The 19,373-nt window shown below is 37.2% G+C and overlaps 1 long non-coding RNA gene and 1 pseudogene across 1 annotated transcript; both read left to right on the top strand.

The window, feature by feature from the left end:
• The first annotated feature begins 2,400 nt into the window (after positions 1–2,400).
• LOC102608010 (7-deoxyloganetic acid glucosyl transferase-like) lies at positions 2,401–5,089 on the top strand (annotated as a pseudogene).
• Positions 5,090–5,319: 230 nt separating this feature from the next.
• On the top strand, positions 5,320–13,752 carry LOC102608297 (uncharacterized). The gene is made up of 2 exons (XR_008051923.1): positions 5,320–6,105; positions 12,517–13,752. It is a non-coding gene; the product is annotated as an uncharacterized LOC102608297 (long non-coding RNA).
• The last annotated feature ends 5,621 nt before the right edge of the window (positions 13,753–19,373 follow it).

The raw sequence follows: 19,373 nt of genomic DNA on the forward strand, positions 1-19,373 counted from the left end.
ATCTATTTCATATGTATACATTTACTGTTTCGATGTGAAAAATAAAGTGACAATCCATGACAAACATCAACATCGAATGGTTACAAGTCTTCTACCATATTAAGCCCCAAAAAAAATTACAAATAAATTATTGAAGCATCAAATATAAATCAACCTATTTTAGTGGATTTTGGTTTACAGGGAAGATGGGTAAACTCTCACCAAAATAATAAATTTGTTTTAAGAGGTTTTGAGTACCTCACTGGGTCAGACGTATAGGCTAGTTTTGGACTTAAAACATCTAGAGAAGAAGAGGACTGAGATGGCAGTAGCAAGAGGTCTGGAATGGAGTAGAAAAGCTTGACGGAATCCCTCTAAATTTGCAAATAAGGAAATGAGGTTAGAGGTGGAGTCGGTGGTGGCCGGCCACTATACTCCGATGATCAAGTCAGCTACTTGAACTTTTTGGGTGATGAGAGCTTGCAAGCCTTCTGAAAATGGTGGCTAGAGGTTGATGAAGGCCTCAACCCCGTGGTTTTGTGTGTGTATTTGTAATGAGACTAAGAGTTTGTGAGTGTGGGAGCTTATGAGAGAGATAAAACATTTTTTGCCTTCATATAGTGGCATATTTTTAGTGGAGATTTTACTGTCTTCTCTGAGATTTTCACGTTCTTTTATCATTATAGCGGTTTTTGAACCGTTAAGAGCATGCATGGAGGGCAAGGAGGTTTTTTTTTTTTTTTTGCTAGCGCGATCATTTATTGCACGTGGCGTACGCTGTCTTGTGAATTGTTCATTTGCTAAATCCTACTAGCTTTTGTCTCCAATTGGTTATATGGGAGCTGTTTGTATTTTGTGGATTGGTTGGAGGCTATTTTTTCCCGTTGTAGCAGTGATGATTGTGACCTTGCTGCCATGACTTGTTGGAGTCTTTGGTTAAATAGAAATGCTAATGTTTGGAAGCACAGAAATGGGAGGTTGTCTAGTGTTCTTAATTTAGTTGGCCAGGCTCTTTTTCAATGGCAATCTATGAGAAAGCTTCAGTTGTTTGATAATAATTCTGTTTCATCTTCTCATGTCGTGTGTTGGCAAAGGCCTTGCGTGGGGTGGTTTAAGTGCAATGTTGATGCGGCAACCTTTCCTTCTAGTGGCACAATTAGTTATGGGACTGTAATTCGAAACTCTAAGGGTGAATTCATAGCTGCAAGAAGTGATTGTCTTGTTGGAAGTTTTGGTGCTCGGGAAGCTGAAGCTATTGGCGTGAGGGGGATTATCTTTCCTTCCTGTTATTGTTAAAATGGACAGCTTACAAGTTTTCAATGCTTTGTCTGTTGATAGTTTTAGTCCTAATGGCTTCGTCCTTATTATTGGTGATTGTAGAGCATTAGCTCAATCCTTAAGAGATGTTACTTTCTCTTTTGTTAGGAGATCTGTGAACTCTGCTACCCATTCTATTGCTAGGGTGGGGGGTTCTTTGTCAGGGCCGGGAGAGCGGATGCATGTTCCACCTCCTTGGTTGATTTCTCAATTATCTATTTAATGAAGTTTTATGTTTCCCTTAAAAAAAAAAAAAGATTACCGCAATACACCATTGCCCAAAAACACTCCCATTTCCACTATTCGATTTAAATATATCTCAAAGTTCCTAAAGATTTTTTATTGCCAATAACCCAATTTTTTTATTCTTATGCACCCAACTTATGAGTTAGATACATTACGATAAAACTCTGAGGGTGTCCACCATGAAAAGTTAAAAACCTTGAAAGAAAAACGAAAAATTAAAAGTTTTTAATTAAAAAAATGCATTTTGATGAACATTATACAACCAAACATCATTTTCCATTATAAATGTTTTAGGCGTGTCATTTATCAAATTTCTAGATGTCGCATTTGTCAACCTCTGAAAGGATAAGCGTTAAGGTGTTGAGGTGGCAAAAAATTTCGAGCTTAGCCTAGATCGTAAAGGGTCCGTCCAGGCCTGTGGGTTTTAGGCCCGACCCGTAAGGATGGGCCAAGTCATGATTGAAAATTTAAAAGCGTACAGTGAAATGGGCTTAGATATGAATTCATGATAAAACTTCGAGTTTGACCTGAACTTTATATGTTATAAATAAAATTTTTTATTTTATATATTATGAGCTTTATATTTTATATTTTTTGTATTTAATTTTAATCTATTGTATATTGTATAATCAATTAATTATCTTTAATTAAAATTTTTTATTTTAATTTCTATTAAAAATTTACCTAAGTCTAGGCTCAGCTTAAGTTCGACCCGAACCTATAGACTTTAAGCTCAAATCCAGCCCATTTAAGTATAGACGGAGTTTTGAAGGACTTGGGTCTACCGTCAACAATGCGGGCTTGGGTCTGGGCTTTTTCAAGCCCGACCCACGCCCTTAAATAGTGATCCCTATCTAATATTTAATCTGCTGGTTAAAATAACATGTATATTTCTCTCGGATAATGAACACCACAAAAAAAAGATAAAATAAAAAAAATTAGTGCCCTCCGACAGTCGAAGTCTGAGCCAGAGATGGAGAAGCAGGATCCCGCTCATGTTGTGATACCACTTCCAGGCGTAGGCCATGTCAACTCCATGCTGAAGCTTGCAGAGCTGCTCAGCCACGCCGGTATCAAGATTACGTTTCTCAACACCGAATATTATTACGATCGCGTCATCCGGCACAGCAGCGATGGCTTTTCGCGTTGCATGCAGATTCCGGGGCTTCAATTCAAGACCGTAACAGATGGACTTCCCAAGGATCATCCTCGAACTCCAGATAAATTCACTGAGCTCATTGATTCATTGAACTTGGCAATTCCACCCCTTTTGAAAGAGATGGTCACCGATTCTAATTCGCCGGTGAACTATATTATCGCAGATGGGTATATGAGCCATGCATGGGTATATGAGCCATGCAATTGACGTTGCAAGAGAAGTTGGAATTTCCATTATTTATTTTTGCACTGTCAGTGCTTGTGCATTTTGGTCTTTCCATTGCATCCCTAATATCATCATTGCAGGCGAGCTTCCTATCAAAGGTATGTGCCTATATAAATACATAAACCTATTACCTTCCTTTCTTGCATGTTCTGTATTAGCTTAAAAACAGAGGAAAGTACAATGATAGTTTTTTTTTTTTTCGTTTTTGCTTCGGATATTCTGCCACATTAATAATTTTATATACTTCATTTCAATCTTATAACAGCCCCAAGAGTATTCATTTAGCTTATTAACTTGACATACAATTCTTCGCTTCATCAGATTTTACAGTAAAATTCAGCATAGTTAATCTCACCAAATTTCTTTCTTTTTTTCCTCTTTTGTCCCTTTAAATTCATTGAGAGACATATCTCTACATCCAAAGCACTAAGTCAACCGTACAACTACTCGATATATGTTACCATGTGTGTATTTGTTTTAAATTGCATAATAAATGTTTTCTGATATTCCAGCGTACTTTTACCGAAGTTGCAGCACCTATTTGTACACTAAGAATGTAGTGCTATTATCGCTATTACAATTTCATGATCAGTGGTTAAATAACGTCTTCTTCCCTTAATTGATCTTCACCATTGAATTCTTTATGCCGTAAATCGAACAGAGCATATCCAGACTGTTGTAATGTTCTGAAAGCTTTTACTTCAACCACTGATCTTTGATGAATAAGCACAAATTCAAGTTGCAGCTGTCCTGCCAAGACTGACCCATTGAATCATTTTATCAAATAGTTTAACGTTTCGACCAAACACCTTGTTTTAACCGATAAACTATACACAAGTTTGTTTTAACCAATAAACTGTCAGACAAGTTTGCAGTTACGTACATTATGTATAACTAAACTCGCCACATTATCATTGGTTGATTATATTATTCTGATGTACAAAAGATTTTCTCTTATTTTTCTTTTCTTTGTTCTTTCTAAGCTCCAATTCTGTTTATTCAATTTTCATTTGAAGGAACTGAAGATATGGATCGCCTGATAACCAATGTAACTGGAATGGAAGGTTTTCTCAGGTGCCGCGATCTTCCAAGCTTCTGTCGAGTTAACAACCCAATGGATCTGCAACTCCTACTCTTTGCGCGTGAGACCCGATTATCTGTTCGTGCAGGTGGTCTCATATTGAACACATTTGAAGATCTGGAAGGACCCATCTTGTCCCAAATCCGCAATAACTGATGCCCTAATATCTACAGCATTGGACCACTTAATGCACATCTCAAAGTAAGAATCCCCGAAAAAACACATTCCTCGAGCGGTTTGTGGAAAGTTGACAGAAGCTGCATCGCATGGCTTGACAAGCAACCCAAGCAATCTGTTATCTATGTCAGCTTTGGTAGCGTTGCCGTAATGTCAAGAGATCAACTAATAGTGTTTTATTATGGCCTGGTTAATAGCAAAAAAGGTTTCTTATGGGTTATCAGGCCTGACTTTATTTCAGGAAAAGATGGCGAGAGTCAAATTCCTGAGGAGGTTGTGGAGGCAACCAAGGAAAGAGGATACATTGCGGGATGGGTTCCGCAGGAAGAAGTTTTAGCCCACAAGGCGGTTGGTGGATTTTTGACTCACTGTGGCTGGAACTCGACTCTGGAGAGTATCATGGCTGGAATGCCTATGATTTGTTGGCCATCTTTTGCTGATCAGCAGATCAATAGTTGGTTTGTTGATGAAGTGTGGAAGCTGGGGTTAGATATAAAGGATTTGTGTGATAGAAATATTGTTGAGAAGGCGGTGAATGATCTAATGGTGAAGAGGAAGGAAGAATTCATGGAATCAGCTGATCGGATGGCTAATTTGGTTAAGAAAAGTGTTAATGAAGGCGGATCCTCGTAGTTGATGTATGATTGTTCCAGATTGAATGAATCATTGGTATGGATATGGAGGGTAGTTAGTTTAAACTTGCCAAAAAAGGGTTTGTACGAAATGTTTGCCCACTCATATCTAGATATTTGTATGGGGTGTCTGTGATCATTTTTTTTCCCCAGTTCTGAATTTTAGATCTGGAAATAAAGTTGTAAGTTGTATATGGATTTATGCAGAAGATTCAAATTGTATTTTTTCGTGGATGGCTCTCTTATACGAATAGCCGTCCTCCTTGATCTAAAGGGCAGGATTGAGCAATTATTTCTATTATGGTGTTAGTTATTTGTGGAAAAATATATATGCGTAAATAAATAAATGCAAAGAAAAGAAGACAATAATTTATGAGATTCGGTTTAAAGTTTATGTTTATGGATAAAGATTAGAAGATAATCCTACTAACAAATGAGGGTTAAAAAATCAATAACTACTCTCAAAATTTAATAATCTAGTACATCCAAATGAATCCGCTTAACATCCATTGAAATGCAATGTCTACACTTTGAAGAGGTTACTTATAAATACTCTCCCATTTTGAGGAGCCGTGTCTCTCAAGAAAGAAAGCTCTTTAATAATTTCCGATATTCAAGTCAATATTTCAACGCGTAATATCTTGTGCACCACTCAATATTAAATTGCACGATTAACCTTTGATGTCTCAAGACTCAAGAGCCGACAATTTGGAAAAGTTAAATGTATAAATAAGTTAACCAGCTATTATAAAAGCTCAAAAACTCAAAATCAAAATTGCTTTCATCGATAAAGCAGCTGCGAGATCGGAATTCTGTAAGTTATCCCTATGTTCTAATATGGCCTCTCGCAGCACTAGGCCATGTCATGCTGAAACTCGCAGAACTTCTCTGCAATGCCGGTGTCAAAATTACCTTTCTCAACACTGAAGAATTCCACGATCGCCTCATCCGTCACAGGAGTGATGTTTTTTCTCGTTGCATAAACCTTCCAGGGTTTCAATTCAAGACCATAACAGATCGCCTTCCACTGAATCATCCGCGAATTTCAGATAAACTCCATGAATATTGGAGTTCATTGGCATCAGTAACTCCCCCCCTTTGGAGGAGATGCTGACTGATTCCATCACCTGTGAATTGTATGATTACAGATGGGTTTATGAGCTTTGCGATTGATGTTGCCAGAGAAGTTGGAATTTCCATTTTCTATTTTCGTACCATCAGTGCTTGTGCTTTTTGGGCTTACTATTGCATCCCTCAAATCATCGATGCCGGCGAGCTGCCTATTAGAGGTACGCGTACACACACACTTTTGTTTGCATTCGAATTTAGGATAAAGTCAAATACTTTTGATATATTTTTGTTGGCTGCTGTTTTCAGATTGTGGATTCTTGTTATAGCCCTAAACAGCAAAGGGTTTGTATCCACCAAAAGTATCTAAGATTTTCCCATGAAACAGAGTAATGTAGTTAAAAACAGAAGAAAACAGCAGTAGCTTTTAGTGCTCTTTATTCTGATTTTTCACTCACGATTTTTTTTTTTTAAAGTGATTTCTATTAATTCAAAGAAGATAACAGATACATAACTTGTAGAGGGTAGGAACCCTTCCATACAACAGTTTCGCATTTCTCTAAAGCTAATTTAGCTAGCAATGGCATTACAAGATCTATGCGTATACACACAACTAATATGATCGAAAATTTTCTTTAATTTCTGAATTACCGATACCACCCAAAAGATCTCGGATCTGCTGCCCTGCCTGTTGTTTACTAAGTTGACTACTTCTTGCGAATCTGACTCCACAATTAAATCTTTCACAAGAGCTTCTTTCGCCACCTACATGCCCCATTCCATAGCTTCTGCCTCAGCATAAGAGACATTTCCATGGAATTTTGAAACTTTGATTGCAGCTGTTGTAACTTGCCCCATTTCATCTCTAATAACAGCCCCCAGTCCAGCAAGGTTCTTTTCTGAGTTGGTAGCTGCATCAGTGTTGACCTTAACAAAACCTTCTTTAGGGGGATTCCACGCCTGTTGAGCCACTTTCTGCTGATTTCCATGGCTTACATCAGTGGAAGGTTGCACCCTCTTGTAGGCCTCCATCACAACTTCAGCTTTAGCCACAACAATCTGGGGATTCTCTCGCTTACCTTTGAACAACCATTGGTTCCTTGCATTCCACTTTGCCCAGAGAATCGTGGCAAATAAATCTACATCAACTTTGCTTCTCATTCTTTTCACGCTATGCAACAAGCTCAAAATATCCTACCCAGGGGCTGCATGAATATCATTATCAAAATGGGATAGTCTCCAAACCTTCTTGGCGGCTTTATAGTCAACTAAGACATGAACCACATTCTCTATCCCCATTTTACACATCTGGCAGGTAGGATCTTGGACAATCTTCCTCTTCTACAAATTCTCAGCTGAAGGGAGTAAGTTTTTGGCTGCCCTCCAAACAAATATTCTTATCTTCTTCGGCAGAGCAAGAGACCAAATGATATTCCACTCATTTTTCGAAGACTCCGAGCTTGAAGGCATGGTTGGAAATCTAATTTTCAAGGCTGTCTGGTAACCGCTTTTGACAGTATATTGGCCACTCTTCCCATAATGCCATATGAGTTCATCCTCCCTTGGTCTTTTTGGCAGTAAATTTGGGTTATTACATTAGCATCCATCTTATCAAAATGCCTGTAAATCAGATTCTCATCCCAACAGTTCTCACCATTGATTAACTCTGAAACTAGAGCCTCATGAGGCATTGTTGGCTTAATCACAGGCTTGAAGGTAATAGATTTTGGAATCCAATTAGCCTCATGGATATGAACATCTTGACCATTTCCAATTCTCCATCTAGAGCCCGCACAAATGATTTGCCTTCCCCACAAAATACTCCTCCAAACATACAAAGGATTAGAGCCGAGCTTCACATTCAAAAAATTGGATGAGTGGTAGTATCGTGCTTACAGGACCCTTGCCACCAAAGAATCAGGGCATTGCTGAATTCTCCAGCCTTGCTTCGCTAATAGAGCTTGGTTGAAACTTACAAAATCCCGAAAGCCCATTCCCCCCTTACACTTGGCGTGACTCATTTTCTCCTATTTCGACCAATGAATACTTCATCTCTCCCTGCTGGATCCCCACCAGAAATTGGCCACTATTCTTTGAATGTCATCACAAATCTCCATCGGAATCTTAAACACACTCATAGCGTAGGCTGGAATGGCTTGCACAGCTGCTTTAATCAATACCTCTTTGCCCCCACAAGAGAAAAATTTATGTTGCCAGCTTGAGATTTTGTTAAAAACCTTCGGCTTGATGTCATTGAAGAAGCCGCTTCTCTTTCTCCAACCATAAAAGGAAGGCCTAGGTAATTTTCATGCCTGGACAAAATGTTGAGATGAAAAATGTTCCCAATTGCAGTAGCTTGTGCTTGCTGGACGTTGCCACTGAGAAAGAGAGAGGATTTCTCGAAGTTAAATATTTGCCCAGATGTTATAGAGTAGCAGTCCAAAATCATCTTCAGCTTTTGGCAATCGACAACTGAAGCTCTGCTAAAAACAAGACTATCATCCACAAATAAAAGATGCAAGATCTTCAGCTCTTTTCTAAATGACAACCCATGGATAAGCCTTTGCTGCTCAGCTTGCTGCAACAGGGAGGAAAATGCCTCTGCATATGTAATAAACAAATACGGGGAAAGGGGACAACCTTGTCTTAAACCCCTTTGAGGTTTGATAAAACCTCTAACTGAGCCATTAATGATAACAGAAAAAGACACCGAACTAATGTACCTCATTATCAGACTAATCCATTGATGGGAAAAGCCTAGGCGTTTCATAATTTGCTCAAGAAAACTCCACTCTAATCTGTCATATGCTTTGCTCACATCAAGCTTTAAAGCCACCAAACCATTTCTTTTGCCTTTACAATGTCTTATCTTGTGAAGGCATTCATAACCAACTATAATGTTGTCAGTTATCAGCCTATGAGGAATAAAAGCACTTTGCATTAAGGAGATGATTTTGTACAAAATTTGTTTAAACCTATTAGCAATTGATTTGGCAACAATCCTATAGATAACATTACACAAACTAATAGGCCTAAAATATGTGACTTTTCTAGGCTTCTTAAATTTTGGAATCAACGCAATATAGGTATGGTTGATAAGAGTTAAAGAACCTTGTGAATTCAAGATGTGCAGGCAAGTAGCAAGGACTCCCTCTTTGACCATCTGCCAATGCCTTTGGTAAAAAACTGCTAGCAATCCATCTGGACCCAGAGCCTTGGTTGGGCACATTTGGCTCAGAGCATCCATCACTTCCTCAGCTGTAAAGGGCTTCTCCAACATCTCATTCATATCTTCTTATACTCTCGGGGTCATGCCTTCCATGGCTGCTGAAATTTGCTCTTGACTTGGCTAAGTTGTTGAGAAAAGATTGGTGAAATAGCTGCAAAATTCATGCTCTACCTCTTTTGGCTTCTCAGTCCAAATTCCCGAAGTGTCCTCTATCCCCCATATTCTGTTTTTCTTCTTCCTCAACGATGCCTTGTTGTGAAAAAAACTTTGTATTCTTGTCACCTTCCTTGAGCGAATCAGCTCTTGAGCGTTGCTTCCAATAAATTTCTTCATCGATGAGAATGTTTTGGATTTGCTTCTCCACCTTTTTTATTTCAACTCCATTTTCATATTGCACCATTCTAAGCTTTAGCCCCCGCAGCTGCACCCTCATCTTCTCTAATTTCTTCTCCCACCTTCTAAATTCCCTTTTGCTCCAATACAACAGTCAAGCCATCAATTTTTTCGCTGAGTTCCGAAACACTTGCACTGGATTTTCACTCCTCTAATTGCCGTACAGCCTCCATTCTTCCTTAATTATTTCCTTACATTCATCATACGAGCTCTACATATCCTCGTAATGGATTCTTGAAGACTGTCTTCCATCATGAATCATACCCCCACTCCTCTCTTGAACTTCCACCAACACAGGGCAGTGGTCTGAAGACCACGTGTCAAGGTTGCTAGCTTCACAGTCCACAAAAATATCACTCCACTCTTTATTACAAACAAACCTATTTAATCTTTCTTCCACAAAGCCCTGCCCATATCTCTCATTACTCTACGTAAACGGATACCCTTTAAACCCTACATCCTTTAAATTACAATCCCTCAGGGCATCGCTAAACTCATTGATTAAATTCACGTTCCTAACATTGCCCCCCCCCCTTTTCTCATCCAGATACAAAACCTCATTAAAATCACCAAAACACAACCAAGGGCTAAAAGACAAACCTGCCAACCGTTTTAGGAGCGTCCAAGTATGCTTTTTCTGCCCTATTTCTGGATGACCATACACCCCTGTAATCCTCATTTGTCGACCAGATGTCGTTAGAATTTCGGCATCGATATGGTGCTTGCTGAAGGACTTAATTTGCACCCAAGTTCCTGAATTCCAGAGCAATGCTAAGCCCCCTCCTCTACCACTATAGTTTACCGCGAAGCAATTATCAAAATTCAGCTTATTCGCAATCTCGTTCATTTGCAAAACTAAAACCTTTGTCTCACACAAAAAAACAATTTGAGCACCATGCAAAAGGAGGATTTTTTTCAAAGCTTGAAATGCTCAAGGATTCCCCAAACCTCGAACGTTCCAACTGAAAATTTTCATGGTTTCCAGCAGGGCTGACTGCCAGCCTCCGTCGATATCTCTGCTAAGTTTGATTCCATGACTTCCATGTCTTCCAGCATCAAAGGCTCCCTGCTCAGCTTGACCCGTGTTGTTGGCAGGAAATGAACAAGTTTATTAAGCTTTGCTTTGCTGGAGCTAGTTAACTTTGTTTTTTTGTTGGGGTTTTGCCTGAAAGTTTCCCCACTTGGCCTTTTCTGAGTCCATATCTCAACTTTGGATCCCCCCTCACCTTGTACTCGGGCTTGCCTCTTCCATTTCCTTTTATTGGGCCTTAATTGTGAAATTACCAGCCCATCGTCTATTTCAGCTTCCTCAATTCTCTTTTGGTTTACTTGCACCATTTCCCTCTCTTTTATGTTTCCAATTCCCGCCCGTAATCCCAGTTGTCTAGGGACTGTATCATTACCTGAGCACCCAGCTTGCTTGTAGCCACCTATTTGTTTTTCTCCCATCGGTTCTATCACTTCCTTCATTAAATGTTGTTCACCTACTCCCTCTACCTCACTCATCTTGGCATACTCCTTAATTTGCCCCGTTTCTTCCCCAATGGGTTTCGACCCGTTTACCCTTGATGGGTTAGCTTGATTCTACCATTGCTGTTGAGAGGAGGTGTGGTTCTCTGAGCTTTCAGCTTTCTCTTTTGATTTACCCCCCCCCCCCATAGTTCCACTTCTCTCTCTTTTGATTTCTTCTTGCTTGGCTCCCTATCGTTATTGCTTTCATCCAATTCCCATAAAGTAATTCTTCTCTTTGTTGACTCTTATACTTTCCACACTCCTTGTATTGATGTCCAATAATCCCACAACAAAAACAAAAATCTGTCAACCGGTCATAAACCACCGGCATTAGGATGTCTAGCTCACCTTCTTGTTTAAGGAATAATATTCTCTCCAGCGGCTGTGTTATGTTGACTGAAATTCTTATTCTTGCAAATTCTCTAAAGCAATCTCCATTATCATCTGTTTCGACCTCTTCTACTATCCCAATATTTCCGCCTAATTCTTGAAGAAAATCTTTTTCCATACAAGCAATTAGGACGTTCTGGATCTACACCCAAAATGATGTTCGGATAAAGGATTGTTTTGTGACTTCCCCGATCCCATTTGGCTCAGTTAGGACTATTAATGCCCTATCAAAATGCCACGGACCCCCTGATAATACCCTTTTTTTGTCTGCCTCTTCTACAAATCTAAACATGAAAATACTATTACCCAAGCTCTCAATTTTGACTTCTTTGAAAGTCCTCCACACCTGCTGTAACGCAGCCTTGAGCCCTTCTTTATTAACTCCTCTCGAGAGAAGGACTTTACCCATTAAACATCCTGCTAGCATTCTCTCTTTCTTAGTTTTCAAGTCCACCTCCAACGTCACTCTAGCTTTATCTTCCTCTTGGATATTTATTGCTTTGCATTTGCGAATTAATTCATCCGTATCCATGGTAGCTAATAAAAGAGGATGGACAAACAATAATGACTACCTAACCTTTCCTCCGAGGATATTCTCTGCTTCCCCAGAGAACTTAGCCAACCGCACTAAAACTAAAAACCAAAGCTGAGGATCTCTCTTACACTCCCATGGAGTGAACACCTGGGTCCTTACGACCCCTCAACACTTCCATTCCAGCCTCTCTATTCGAGAGAGAGAGAGAGCTTTACAAAGGAAAACGCGACCCATGTTTTAAATTTTTCACTCACGATTTTAAATCACAAAAACAACTTTATATACTTTATTTCTTCACTATAATAGGTCTCCAAGTATCTAAATTCAATTCATATAATGTAGCCAATAATAAACTTGACACACAGCTCACTTAGTGCTACTACTAATTTAATCAAGTGAAATAGTTCACTCCAGTTGCTTCCGTAGTAAAACTCAGCACAATTAACATCATAATTCATCATTATAATTTATAATTCTATTGATAAACTCTACAAATGGATCTCTCTCTCTCTCTTTTATCTTTTCTATGTTATTTCGGTGATCCAATTCTTTCCCTTCAATTTTAATTTGAAGGAAATGAAGACATGGATCGCCTGATACAAAGTGTGCCTGCCATGGAAAACTTTCTACGGTGCCGCGATCTTCCGAGCATCTGTCGAGCTAAGGACCCAATGGACTTGAACCTGCAACTCCTCGTGAGCGAGACCCGTACATCTGCTCGAACAAACGGTCTCATATTGAACACATTTGAAGACCTGGAAGGACCTATATTTTCCCAAATCCGGGCTCACTGTCCAAATATTTACACCATTGGACCTCTTAACGTACAACTCAAAGCAAGAATCCCCGAAAATACTCATTCCCCAAATAGTTTATAGGGAGTTGACAAAAGCTGCATTGCATGGCTTGAAAATCAACCCTCGCAATCTGTTATTTGCATAAGCTTTGGCAGTGTCGCAGTGATGTCAAGAGATCAACCAATGGAGTTTTGACATGGTCTTGTCAACAGCAACAAGAGATTCTTGTGGGTCATTAGGCCTGACTTAGTTTCAGGAAAAGATGATGAGACTCAGATTCCGGGGGAACTTGACAAGGCGACCAAGGAGACATGATACATTGCAGGCTGGGTTCCGCAGGAAGAAGTTCTAGCCCACAAGGCCATTGGTGCGTTTTTCACTCCCAGTGGCTGGAACTCAACTCTGGAGAGTATTGTGGCCGGAGTGCCAATGATTTGCTGGCGATATTTAGTTGATCAGCAGGTGAATAGTAGGTTTGTGGGTGAAATTTGGAAGCTAGGCTTAGATATGAAGGATTTATGTGACTGAAAGATTGTTGAGAAGCTGGCGAATGATCTGTTTGAGGAGAGGTGGGAAGAATTTACGAAATCAGCCGGTCGGATGGCTAATTTGGCTAGTATAAGTGTCAATGAACGTGGATCCTCGTATTGCAATTTGAACCATTTAATAAATGACATAAAGATGATAAGGACAAAACTATAGAATAGCTGGAAGATTGGTGATGCATGACTATAATGAATAATTGGATTGAACATTAGCTCTTTTCAGAGCTTGTAGGCCTGAATTAGTTTAAGATATATGTTTGATGGAAATAGGTAAGTGTTCGACGAAATGGCTTACTAGGTGGCGGACTCAAACACTTAAATTGGGGGGTTTAGTTCAAAATATTTTAATTTAATTTGGGGTGCTGATTTTTTTTTTCTTTACTTGAACACAGTTTAGGTCTCAAAAATCAAATTCTATTATTTTCATTTAAATTTTAAAAAATAATAGTGACAAATTATTTATTTTATATACCAGAGCTCGTTGAGTCCACATTTATGAAAGTATCTTGTTTCTAAATAGTTCTTTTACTACTAAACTATAAATATTTTATTATGCAAAATTGTGCCCAAATTATTTAACTCTTTCGAAAGGAGATTGAGGCAAATTTAAAAGAAAAATTAATGGCCTGGGAAGGGCTGAACCCCTCCATGGCCTTAGCAGAGTCTGCCTATAGCTCACAGAATCATTTGACTGGAAACTTAGTTTGAAATAATAGGCAACTCAGCAGCTTCTTAATGATTCAGCATTGTGCCTTTTAGATGGTTTGTGAAGATGAATGGAAAATAAAAGCAAATCAGATAATACACACGATTGCTGTTAATATCCTCTGTTTCTATGTTGTGATGTTTTTTGTTTCTGCGCTTTTATTTCTGTCTGGGTGATATTTTTATGACTTGTTAGTGACTTAAATGATTGTTAATTCAGCAGAATTTACAACTAACACAAATGCTTATTTCTCGAAAGTTTTCACTTGAGTTTTAATTTCACGGTTATGGGGAACCGGAAAAGATGATTGATTGAGGGCATTGAGGTTCAATATTAAATTATCAAGTTTTTAGCTACTTAATTTTCTTCATAAAGCTAATTTTGCTTGTGGTTTTTGTTGGAGAAAAATCATGTTTTTAATTTTTATAAAAACTCTTAAGATCGATCTCATACAATATATAAGAATACGTAATCTAAAAAATCATACCTTGACAATCTAATTTAGCTTTTACGTTGAATTAGTCTAGGTTCCCATATCACAATCCGTCACCACCACGCCTGTTAGATCACGATCCGTCACCACCACGCTTCTTAGATCACGATTCGTCACCTACCACGCTTGTTAGATCACGATCTGTTACCAATGATCTTACAGGTTATGACTCAGGTTTGATCTACACTTGACGTGTGGGCGCTTTTATCACCACTAAAAGCAACTAGCAAGAGAAAATTTTCTCTCAAAATTAGAGAGAAAAAATCTTTTTCTATGATCTGTAAATCATGGCCTCTCTCCTCTTTTTGGGAGAAAATAAGTCATTTTATATCTCTATCTTAGTGGAAACCCTAGGCTCCATATTTTTACATATTTTTTTAATTCTATTAAATCAAATTTGATTTAAATTAAAAATAATAAAAACAAAAGTAACGTTACTTTTTCTTGTCATAGGGGCCACCTTATAAAATAACACAAAACTCCTTAAACACAAGCACATTATATGAAGTCTCCCACTAAATAATATATTTAGGCTTTTAACACAAATAAGTAGTTATCTTGCTAATTAATCAAGTAGCCGCGCAGTCAATTAAATGAGCTAATCCGGTGATCATATGGGAAGTTGTTGTGTTTATGTGCAAGTTGTTTGCAATGAAAAAACTGAACAAAATAGAAAGAGGAAGTGATAAATGAGTTAATTCGAGAAAACCCAAGTTTCCATAAACATTTCTTATATGGTATTCCAAAAAATCATTTTTAGATAATTTTATTCTTAAATTATTTTGAGATGACCTAAGTTTTTGGTTTTCTCAAATTAATTTGTTTATCACTTACTCTTTTTATTTTGTTTGATTTTCCGTTACGGATATTTTGTTTTTGTAAAAGAATGAGATTGGGAATTTTTTGGTAGCTATTCAAGGAATTGTTTGATGATAAATATTTTCCTCCATCTCTAAGAAAATATAAAGAGGTGGAATTCATTTACGAAGGCTTAATATAAGCAAACGATTTATTTCTAGATATGGAAACAATGGGTGTGACGTCCAATATAATCAGATAAAAGCATGGTTAAAGAATATTGAATTTTCTCACAAAAACGAAATGAAATCTCTAGTCATTATTTTTTATTTTGCTGATTTTTATATATTTCTTATGAGTTGGTTAAAAAAAAAAATTAAAGATTATGCTAAGACTCCATCGTTCTTCTCCTCCTAGACATAAGCTCTAAAAATACTACATAATCAATTTTTCACTTTCATCACAGTTAATAGCTCATAGGGGACTTAGAAAATGAAATATCAAAACTACAAGTCTTATTTATTTTTCATCAAATAAGAAGGACTTCGGTGTAAATTCCGAAGTTATAAAGGTATACAACAGCTTGTGAAATATTCTGCTCATTTACACAACCGTAATCAGCCAAATACATAACTATAATCGAGTAAATAAGAGAAGTTATTGGTGTTTCAAAATAAGTTGAGCAAATCTGTCTAATGTATTTATTGAAAAATATATTAATTGTACTAATATGTTGTTAAGGTTTTAAAATTAACTGGAACATTCTACCACTTACATGACTACAGTTGAATCAATTCATACATGCAGTACAATTTTTTTTAAAATTTTGATAATAAAATGAGATTTCAAAAAAATGTAGTTAAAAAATGCATTATGTAGAACAAATGATATAATTGTTATGAAAAATGAGTTGTCTTGTTGTTTATCATAAAGGAAATAAAATCCTAAGAAATAATATAATATGGAGAATATGCATAAGAAATACATGAAAGAAATTTGAGCTTTAACACACCTTATAGGTTATATAAATAATGCAAGTAATTGCAACCTAAAATTTCAACAGATTGGTTATTCATATGTGACCTTGAGAAAGTGTTTTGGAGTGGCTTTTTGTTGAGTAAGAGAGTGCAATCGTTTGAATGAGGAGAGCTCTAGTGTGTGGATCTCGTATTTCTCTTTTAAGGGTATCTTAATTAATACACAGCTAAAAAACATATGTACATAATTTTTATGTATAGGGGTATAAGTAATAGCTGCCCTGCCCTGGCTTTAGAATATATTTAATGAAAAAAGTCTAGTTATCTGAAAATTTTGCTCGAATGGGTGTTCCAACAAGGCAAACTCAAAACGATGTCGGCATTGTTTTTCCCTATTTGGGCAAATTTTTCGGCACTGTAGCAGCGTTCATATGTTATTTACCTTACCTGCAGAAGAAATAATTGGAAAAGTAAAAGTCACCAGGTTATGCCCAAATTTTAGACGCATGTTTCAGCGTTGATTGATTAGGCATCAACAACATCAATGCAATGACAGTGGTCTCACCTAATAAAATGTTCTATGAAGAAGAAATGGTCAAAAGAGAAGTTTACGGACCGTTTGGTTTGAAATTGAATAATTATATCTTAAAAGTTATAACATTGAAATATTTGATAAATACTAGTTATTATAATTTGGAAGTTAGGTTGATTTAATCAATCATTTTTATGATAAAAAACTTATAATATCTTTAATATATTTATCAAAATTACTATTTAAAAATTTTATTTATTATACATCATTAATTTTTATTTCATAATTATAGTTTTTATTTTCCCAAAACAACATCTATGTGAAAAGTGGCAAGTTGGCACCGTCCTTCTAGATGGGGTGCTTGCCATTATCAACATTCAAATCTTTGAATGTTGACATTCAAATCTTTGAATGAAGAAATTTAAAAAAAAATTATTTTACATTTATTTTTAGCTATAAAAGGGGAGGTTCTCCATAAGTTTTATACATCCAAAAATTCAATTTCTTATGAGAGACAGAGAGATGAATTGTTCGTGAAGTTCTCTAGAGTTTAGTGAGAAATTGGGTGTACTTGAGGCTTGGGTGAGAAAATTATTTCTGAGAGTATGGTTGTAATAATTTTCTACATAGTGAATATTTTTTCTCTGATTGTCTTGTGACAACGGCCGTGGTTTTTCTTCGGATTTGGAGTTTTTCACGTAAAATCTTGTGTTATGGGATTGATATTATTCTCAATTTAATTTTTCTATTAATTTATTACTTGACAATTTGCTTGGAGAAATCTTGGGAGGAAGCTCAATTTCCTAATAGTGGTATTAGAGCCATTGATTGAAGTTTTGGTGTTAGGGCACTGTTCACGTATACGGTATTATTCACGTAGACGTTACTGTTCACGTATACAGTACTATTCACGTGAAGCAGTAGGAGCCAATCCAAACAGTCCGTGGTGAAAAGTAAGGGCTTATTTGCAAAGCAAATGTATCAAGATTGAAATTTTCAAGTCTGGTGAAATTTGAAATAAAAAAATTCGATGGGAGAATTAACTTTGGCTTGTGCAAATTCAAGTCAAGGATGTGTTGATTCAATTTGGGTTACATAAGACATTGAAGGGGAAGACATCCCCTGCTTCCAGTAGTGGCTCTGGAAAAGCTAGTATAAGCGGTGAAGATTGGAAAGATTTGGATGGTAGAGCTGCAAGTGCCACACGACTGTGTCTAGCAAAGAATGTTCTTGCAAATGTAGGAAATATTCCTACAACGAAAGAACGTTGGGAGAAACTGGAAAAGTTGTATCAGACAAAAAGCATCTCAAATCGATTGTACCTGAAAGAGCGATTTCACACACTACGAATGACTGAAGGTACAAAAATTTCCGATCACCTCAGTGTTCTCAATAGTATTATGTCAGAATTAGAAGTCATTGGAGTTAAAATTAAAGATGAGGACAAAGCGCTTAAGTTGCTATGGTCACTTCCAACTTCCTACAAACACTTGTTACCTACTTTGATGTACGGGAAAGAGACAGTAGATCTTGAAGAAGTTACTAATACTTTACTCTCAGAAGAAAAAAGATTGAGTGGTAAAAGTATTGAAACTATAGATGTCTTGGCTTTGGCAGTTGTGAGAAAGTGGAAGAAATATAAATCTAAGAAAAAAAGAGTTTGCTGGGGGTGTGGACAATCAGGGCACTTAAAAAGAGATTGTCATAATAGAAATGGAGCAGTATCTGCAAGTGGCTCCAGATCAGATACTGATGGTATTGTTAGTGGTAAATCTCTCATCATCGTGGGAGACGATAATCCCTTGTAAAATGGATGATGATGACATCCTCATGGTATACCGCTAGTGTCATGAAAGGGGATGTGTTACTGCTAACGGGTCCACAAGATTTATACACAAGGCATGGTTGTATTGATGCAAGGTGTGTGGTGGAATTTATGTCATTGGCTGACGAACTTCTAGGAAAGCCAACATGAAAGTTGCACCAAAAATTTTAGCAGGAAATTTCTACATGTGCCTATGTAAAATTCTTAGAATTGACAATTAATTTTAAGAGATATACTCTTTATTGGGGAGTATGATAATTCTCTATGTCAAGGATTATGACTAAGGTGAAGACATTAAGTATGATGTAAAGATTGATTGGTTCTCAATCAAATCTCTACGTGGGAGAATGTGAAAAGTGGCAAGCTGGCACCGTCCTTTTAGATGGGGTGCTAGCCATTATCAACATTCAAAGATTTGATTGTTGACATTCAAATCTTTGAATGAAGAAATTTAAGAAAAAAAATTATTTTATAGCTATTTTTAGCTATAAAAGGGGAGGTTCTCCATAAGTTTTAAGCATCTAAAAATTCAATTTCTAATGAGCGAAAGAGAGATGAATTGTTCGTGAAGTTCTCTGGAGTTTAGTGAGAAATTGGGTGTACTTGGGGGTTGGGTGAGAGAAAATTATTTCTGAGAGTGTGGTTGTAATAATTTTTCACATAGTGAATATTTTTTGCCTGGTTGTCTTGTGACAACGGCCATGGTTTTTTTTTCGAATTTGGAGTTTTCCACGTAAAATCTTGTGTTGTGGAATTA

This window comes from Citrus sinensis, chromosome 9 (assembly GCF_022201045.2).
Source record: "Citrus sinensis cultivar Valencia sweet orange chromosome 9, DVS_A1.0, whole genome shotgun sequence".
NCBI lineage: Eukaryota > Viridiplantae > Streptophyta > Magnoliopsida > Sapindales > Rutaceae > Citrus > Citrus sinensis.